This window comes from Scylla paramamosain, chromosome 37, assembly GCF_035594125.1.
Source record: "Scylla paramamosain isolate STU-SP2022 chromosome 37, ASM3559412v1, whole genome shotgun sequence".
Taxonomy (NCBI): Eukaryota; Metazoa; Arthropoda; class Malacostraca; order Decapoda; family Portunidae; genus Scylla; species Scylla paramamosain.
Genome location: NC_087187.1, coordinates 7,579,001 through 7,585,000, shown reverse-complemented (window position 1 = coordinate 7,585,000; position 6,000 = coordinate 7,579,001). Strand labels below are relative to the sequence as shown.

The window sequence follows — 6,000 nt, the reverse complement described above, 5'->3', positions numbered from 1 at the left end:
CATCCCTCCCTTGCCCTTCCTCCCTCCTTCGTTAGCATGGAGGAAAGGAGAACAGAAAAGAGGATGGGACGGGGGGGACATAAGAGGGAGAAAGAGAGAGAAAGAAAAAAAAACGTGAAGGGGAAGGAAGGAGGGGGAGGAGAGAATGAGAGGGAGAACAACAATAAAATGGACAAAACCAGTTCTGATATCCGGCTAGGAGAGAGAGAGAGAGAGAGAGAGAGAGAGAGAGAGAGAGAGAGAGAGAGAGAGAGAGAGAGAGAGAGAGAGAGACTGATGGTTAAAACTTGATATAAACAAAAAAAAATGGTACAAATGGATGAGGAAACAGGAAGAAAAAAGAGAGAGGAGAGAGGGAAGAACACGGAAAGGTTAAACAAAGAAGAAGAAAAGTGTAGAAAAATATCTAAATATACAAAACTGTCAGATTAACTAACTAAATCACTAAACCTAACTAGATGACTAACAAAAAAGGAAAAAAGAAACGAACAAACAAAAAAAAAGCAAACGGAAAAAGGAAATAAAGAAAAAGAAGAAAAGAAAGAAAAAAAAAAGAAAAGAAAAAAACACTCCTTTTCGAAGTCTCATACTATGCATAAATACAGAACGACAAATAAAAAATAAATAAACAACTATGCACGACGACAAATAAAAAATAAATAAACAACTATGCACAAACATAATAAAAACTCACAAACTCACAAACCCACAAAATCAATGATAAGACAAGTACATAAATAAACAAACACTCTTTCTTCTCTATTCAAGCCGTACGTACACAAGTAAGACGCACGGAGCATGTAAACAAGTAGCGGGAATTCCCACGCGCTACACCCACGGGAAGGTTGACGGAAGAAAGGCAAAAATTTTGCTCAAGTAGGACAAGTTTGGTCAGGGGAAGGAAAGACCCTAAAGAAGATTGAGGTGAGGCACAAAAGAGTCAAAGAAAAGTGAAGTGCGGGGAATGGAGAGACGAAGGTGGAGGAGGAGGAGGAGGTAATATTACGAGTAGTGAATAGGAAGATAACGAGTGGACCAAACGGGAAAAGTGAATAATAAAGGTAAGAAGGAAAGGAAGGATGACATGCTAGCGATGGGCGATGCGATACCAAGTATTTCTATTTTACTTCGATATCGGTGGCACAGTGTGTGTTTGCTTCCGGTATCAGTTATTACGAGTACAAAAAAAATATAATGGTAATAATAATAATAATAATAATAATAATAATAATAATAATAATAATAATAATAATAATAATAATAATAACAATAATAATAACAATAATAATAATAATAAAGAGACCAGAGGTCAGTTGGTCAGAGTGGGCAACTGCTGCTGGCACCTTGTACTTTGACTTGCCTGTATTAGTAATGAGTCAGCGCATCTCAGGGTAAACAAATGACTAAACGTGCTGATGGGGATAAAAATAGCTGTAATAATATTGGTAACTTTATTGTGTCTAGAGACGCAAAGAGCTTGATACAACAGCAATGTTTAGAGAGCATACACAATACAAATCATATTACTTTTCAATTAATCAAAAAACTGAAAAAGAAATCCGTATATATTACATGATCATTTAATTTCAGACTAATTTATGATACAAGATTTTTATGATTTTTTTTTTTCTTATGTAACTGTTCCTAATGAACTGGTAAGTTCACCACACTGGGATTCACTGATCACTCTTCCTCACTCCCCGAGTCCCGTGAACTGACCTTTTCATTCCCGTGAATCTCATTCTTGGATAGGACTGCTTGAAACAGCTTCCCGACGTCATCCTTGGTCACGCGTCTGTCCACCATCCGGGTCACTCCTGAGAACAACTCTTCGAAATCGTCAAGAGTCAAGAAGAGGAGCTCCTCCGGATGATCAACATTAGCCCCGCCTGTTGTGCTGTCCTCGGTCGTCACAGGAGCTTTCGCTCTGTTGTGGGGCACCTTCGTTAGGTTCTGGACTCCAGTAACTGCTGAAGATTTCTGGTGGGACGTCTTTGCTAATTCCTATTCTTCATTAGGGATTGGTACCGCGTCTTTCTGGCCTCCTTCAAAACAATTCGCTTATGTCTTCTTCATACTTCCGGTCACAAATCGAGGTGACTCCGGCTTGGACACCAGTCTCATGGTCTTTTTGGCTCCATACAATTTTATTTAATATTTCACTAACTCCCTTGATCGCCAGTCCCACAATCTTAATGGCTCCTCGTACACATCTAGTTAATATTTCACTAGCTTCCTTGGTCTCCAGTCTTACAATCTTTATGACTCCTCATACAATTCTAGTTAATATTTCACCAACTCCCTTGGTAACCAGTCTCACAAACTTCATGGCTGCTCTTGCAGCTCTATTAGTTAGTATTTCACCGACTCCTTTGGTCACCGGTCTTTTGGTCTTTTTGCCTCCTCTCACACATCTGGTTAATATTTCACTGGCTACTCTGGCCAACAATCTCAGATTCCTTCTGCCTCCTCTTACAGATCGAATTAATAGTTCACTAACTATTTTGGCCTCTAGTCTCACAATCTTTCTGGCTCCTTTCACATATCTATTAAATATTTCCCCGACTGACTTGGTCACCAGGTTCATGGTCTTGCTGACCACTGTTGAAGGTTCAGCAGACAATTCAGTAAGTGTCCCTTCATTTTCTTTGTCAGTAGTTACGGGTTTTCTTCTATAATCTTTTCATCATCTTCAAGAGATACGGGCTCTTCAATTCCACACCATTTTCCTTCTTCAACGGGCTTGACTTTTTCAATAGTAGTCCAAATTCCTTTACCTTCAGGTTGTTCACTTTCAGTCAAATTTCCATGCTCATGTTCATGTTCATGTTCATGCTTCTCATTATCACCACACTTGTCTTCTTCATCCTCAATTCCAATCCACTTTTCTTCTTCAGTTAGCTCATGCTCCTCCTTATCACCACTTTTTTCTTCTTCATCTGGGTCATGCTCTTCAGTTTCAGGGCATTTGTCTTCATTTGTCTCACGTTCTTCAGTTCCAGAGTATTTGTCTTCTTCAGTTGTCTCATGCTCTTCAACTTCAGAACATTTTTCTTCTTCAATTGTCTCATGCCCTTCAGTTTCAGAGTATTTGTCTTCTTCACTTATCTCATGCCCTTCAGTTTCAGGGAGATTTTCTTCACTTGCCTCATACTCTTTGATTTCGGGAAGTTTGTCTTTTTCAATCGTCTCAAGCTCTTCAATTTCAGGGTATTTGTCTTCAGTTTTCTCATACTCATCACTTTCAGGGCAAATATCTTCTTCAGTTCTCTCATGCTCTTCAGTTTCAGGGTATTTGTCTTCTGCAGTTAACTCAGGCTCTTCATTTTCAAGGCATTTGTCTTCTTCAATTGACTCATGCTCCTCAATATCAGTCCACTTTTCTCCTTCAGCTGGTTCATGCTCCTCAATTTCAGTCTGTTTTTTTTTTTTTTTTCTTTTTCAGCTGGCTTTTGCTCTTTTACAGTAGACAGTTATTCTTTACATTTAGTGCAAGTTTCCTTTTTAACACAGACAAGTTTTTTTCAGTTTTAAACGAAATTTCCTCTCCAACAGACATGACTTCTTGATTTTCATTACAGTTTCTCAGAGGAACAGAAATGGTCATATTGATTTTGAGATTTTCCTTTTCTTTATACCCGTTCCTGAAAATTTTCCTTGCTTCTTGGATAACTGACATTAAGAATCTCCTCTCTTCTTGGGAAAAGTAGTCTTCTTGTTTCACAGATATCTTTTCCTTTCCTTGTTCAGTAGCTACAATGTTTTCTGCTTTCATTTCATCTGCTTCAACAGTAAAATGTTCTTCCTTGTCAGTCCAGCTTTTTTCATCAACAGAGAAAGCCTTTTCAACTTCAGTCCAGTTGTGTTCTGTGACAGGCACAACCTCTTCCATTTCAATGCAATCTTCAGCACGTGCCAGCCCTTCAACACCAGTCCAGTTTCCATCTTCAACCAGTCCTTCAATCTCTGTCCAGCTCCCATCATCAGCAGGTGCCAGCCCTTCACTATCACTCCAGTTTCCATCTTCAATCAACCCTTCAGTTTTAGTCAAGTTTCCATCTTCAATCAGCCCCTCAATCTCAGTCCAGTTTCCATCTTCAATCAGCCATTCAATCAGCCCTTTAATTTCACTCCAGTTTCTATCTTCAGTCAGTCCTTCAATCTCAGTCCAGTTTCCATCTTCAATCAGCCCTTCAAATTCAGGCCAGTTTCTATTTTTAATCAGTTCTTCAATCTCAGTCCAGTTTCCATTTTCAATTACCCTTCAATCAGCCCTTCAATCTGAGTCCAATTTCCAACTTCAATCAGCCCTTCAGTCTCATTCCAATTTCCATCTTCATTCAGCCCTTCAGTCTCACTCCAGTTTCCATCTTCAATCAGCCCTATAATCTCTGTCCAGTTTCCATCATCAATGAGCCCTTCGATATCAGTCCAATTTTCATCTTCAATCAACTTTCAATCTCAGTCCAGTTTCCATCTCCGGCAGCTTTTGAGTCCTCAATTTCAACAGGCAAAACTTCTTTCACTTCAATGCAATCTACAGCGTGTGCCAGCCCTTCAACATCAATCCAGTTTCCAGTTTCAGTTAACCCATCAATCTCCATGCAGTTTCCATCATTGGCAGGTTCGGGATCATCAGTCTCTGTGCAGTTCCCATCTTAAAGCAGATCATTACTCTCTGTTCAGTGTCCATCTTGAATCAGCCCTTCGATATCAGTCCAGTTTCCATCTTCAACAGGTTCAGGGTCATCAGCCTCAGTCCAGTTTTCACCTTCATCATGCACAGACTCATAAATTGCAGTGCTGTTGTCTTCTCCAATCCGTGTAGGCTCTTCAACATCAGTCCAGTTTCCATCTTTAACTGCTCCTTCAACCTCGGTCCAGTTTCCATCTTCATCATGCACAGAGTCGTCAGTTCTATTGCAACTGTCTTCCACAGCAGGTGCAGACTCCTCAATGTCAATGCAATCTTCCGCAAGTGCCATCCCTTCAACATCAGTCCAGTTCCCTTCTTCAGCAGGTTCATGGTCATCAGTCTCAGTCCAATTTCCATCTTCATCATGTACGAACTTGTCCATTTCAGTCATGTTGTCTTCTACAACAGGCACATTTTTCTCTGATTTCAATGCAATCTTCAGCACGTATCAGCACTTCAACATCAGTCCAGTAGTGTTCATCTTCAACCAGTCCTTCCACATCAGCCCAGTTTCCATCTCCAGTAGGTGCAGACTCATTAATTTCAGTTATTTTCTCTTCAGTAGGTGCAGACTCATCAGATTCAGTCATGTTGCCTTCTCCAGTAGGCGCAAACTCATGAATGTCAATCCACTCTCCTTCTCTATCATCTGTAAACTCTTCCATCTCAGTCCAGATTTCTTCTTCAACAGGCACTGATTCTTCAGTTTGAGTCGCCTTTTCCTCAGCAGTCGTAACATCTTTAATCGCAGTCCACTTTTCTTTTTCATAAGGAGCTTTTTCTCCCTCTTCATTATACCCTTCCCTGAGAAGATTCTTGGCTCCTTGGATCACTCCTTCAAGCGTGAAGTGTTTCGCCGCCTTGCAAGTATTTTCTACATTCAGCATTGTAGACGTTGTGGTGAAGCCATTTCTTGTGTTGGCGGGCATTTCACAGTTGTCTGGTAATCACTGGTCTTCTCTTTACTTTTTGTGGGCATGTCATTGCGATCATACAAGCGCATGAGTTCGTAAAGTGCTTTTATTCCGAATTCACGCAACAGCTCTTCGATGTACGGGTTGCGCTCGTGTTCCATGACGATTTTCATGAAAGGATCGGAATGCTCATCAAGTTCATCCGGTTTTTCATTAGTGTGTTTCTTGTCACGTTCATGCTTGACGTCTGGACAGTTTAAAACATTCTTTATGAGATCACAAAACCGTTGTGCGTCGTTATTGTCGTGCTCTCGTACAACGGTGTGAAGGTTCTTTTTGTTCCCTTCATTCAGTTTCCCTCTTCTGCGCATCTCGTCACGTTCATGTTTG

At 40.4% G+C, this 6,000-nt stretch overlaps 2 protein-coding genes across 2 annotated transcripts in view; both read left to right on the top strand.

Annotated features, from left to right (window-relative positions):
• LOC135091219 (uncharacterized protein DDB_G0271670-like) overlaps positions 1–6,000 on the top strand; it is a 67,148-nt gene that overhangs the window by 5,577 nt on the left and 55,571 nt on the right. The window lies entirely within an intron of this gene.
• LOC135091471 (high affinity cationic amino acid transporter 1-like) overlaps positions 1–6,000 on the top strand; it is a 94,746-nt gene that overhangs the window by 68,717 nt on the left and 20,029 nt on the right. The window lies entirely within an intron of this gene.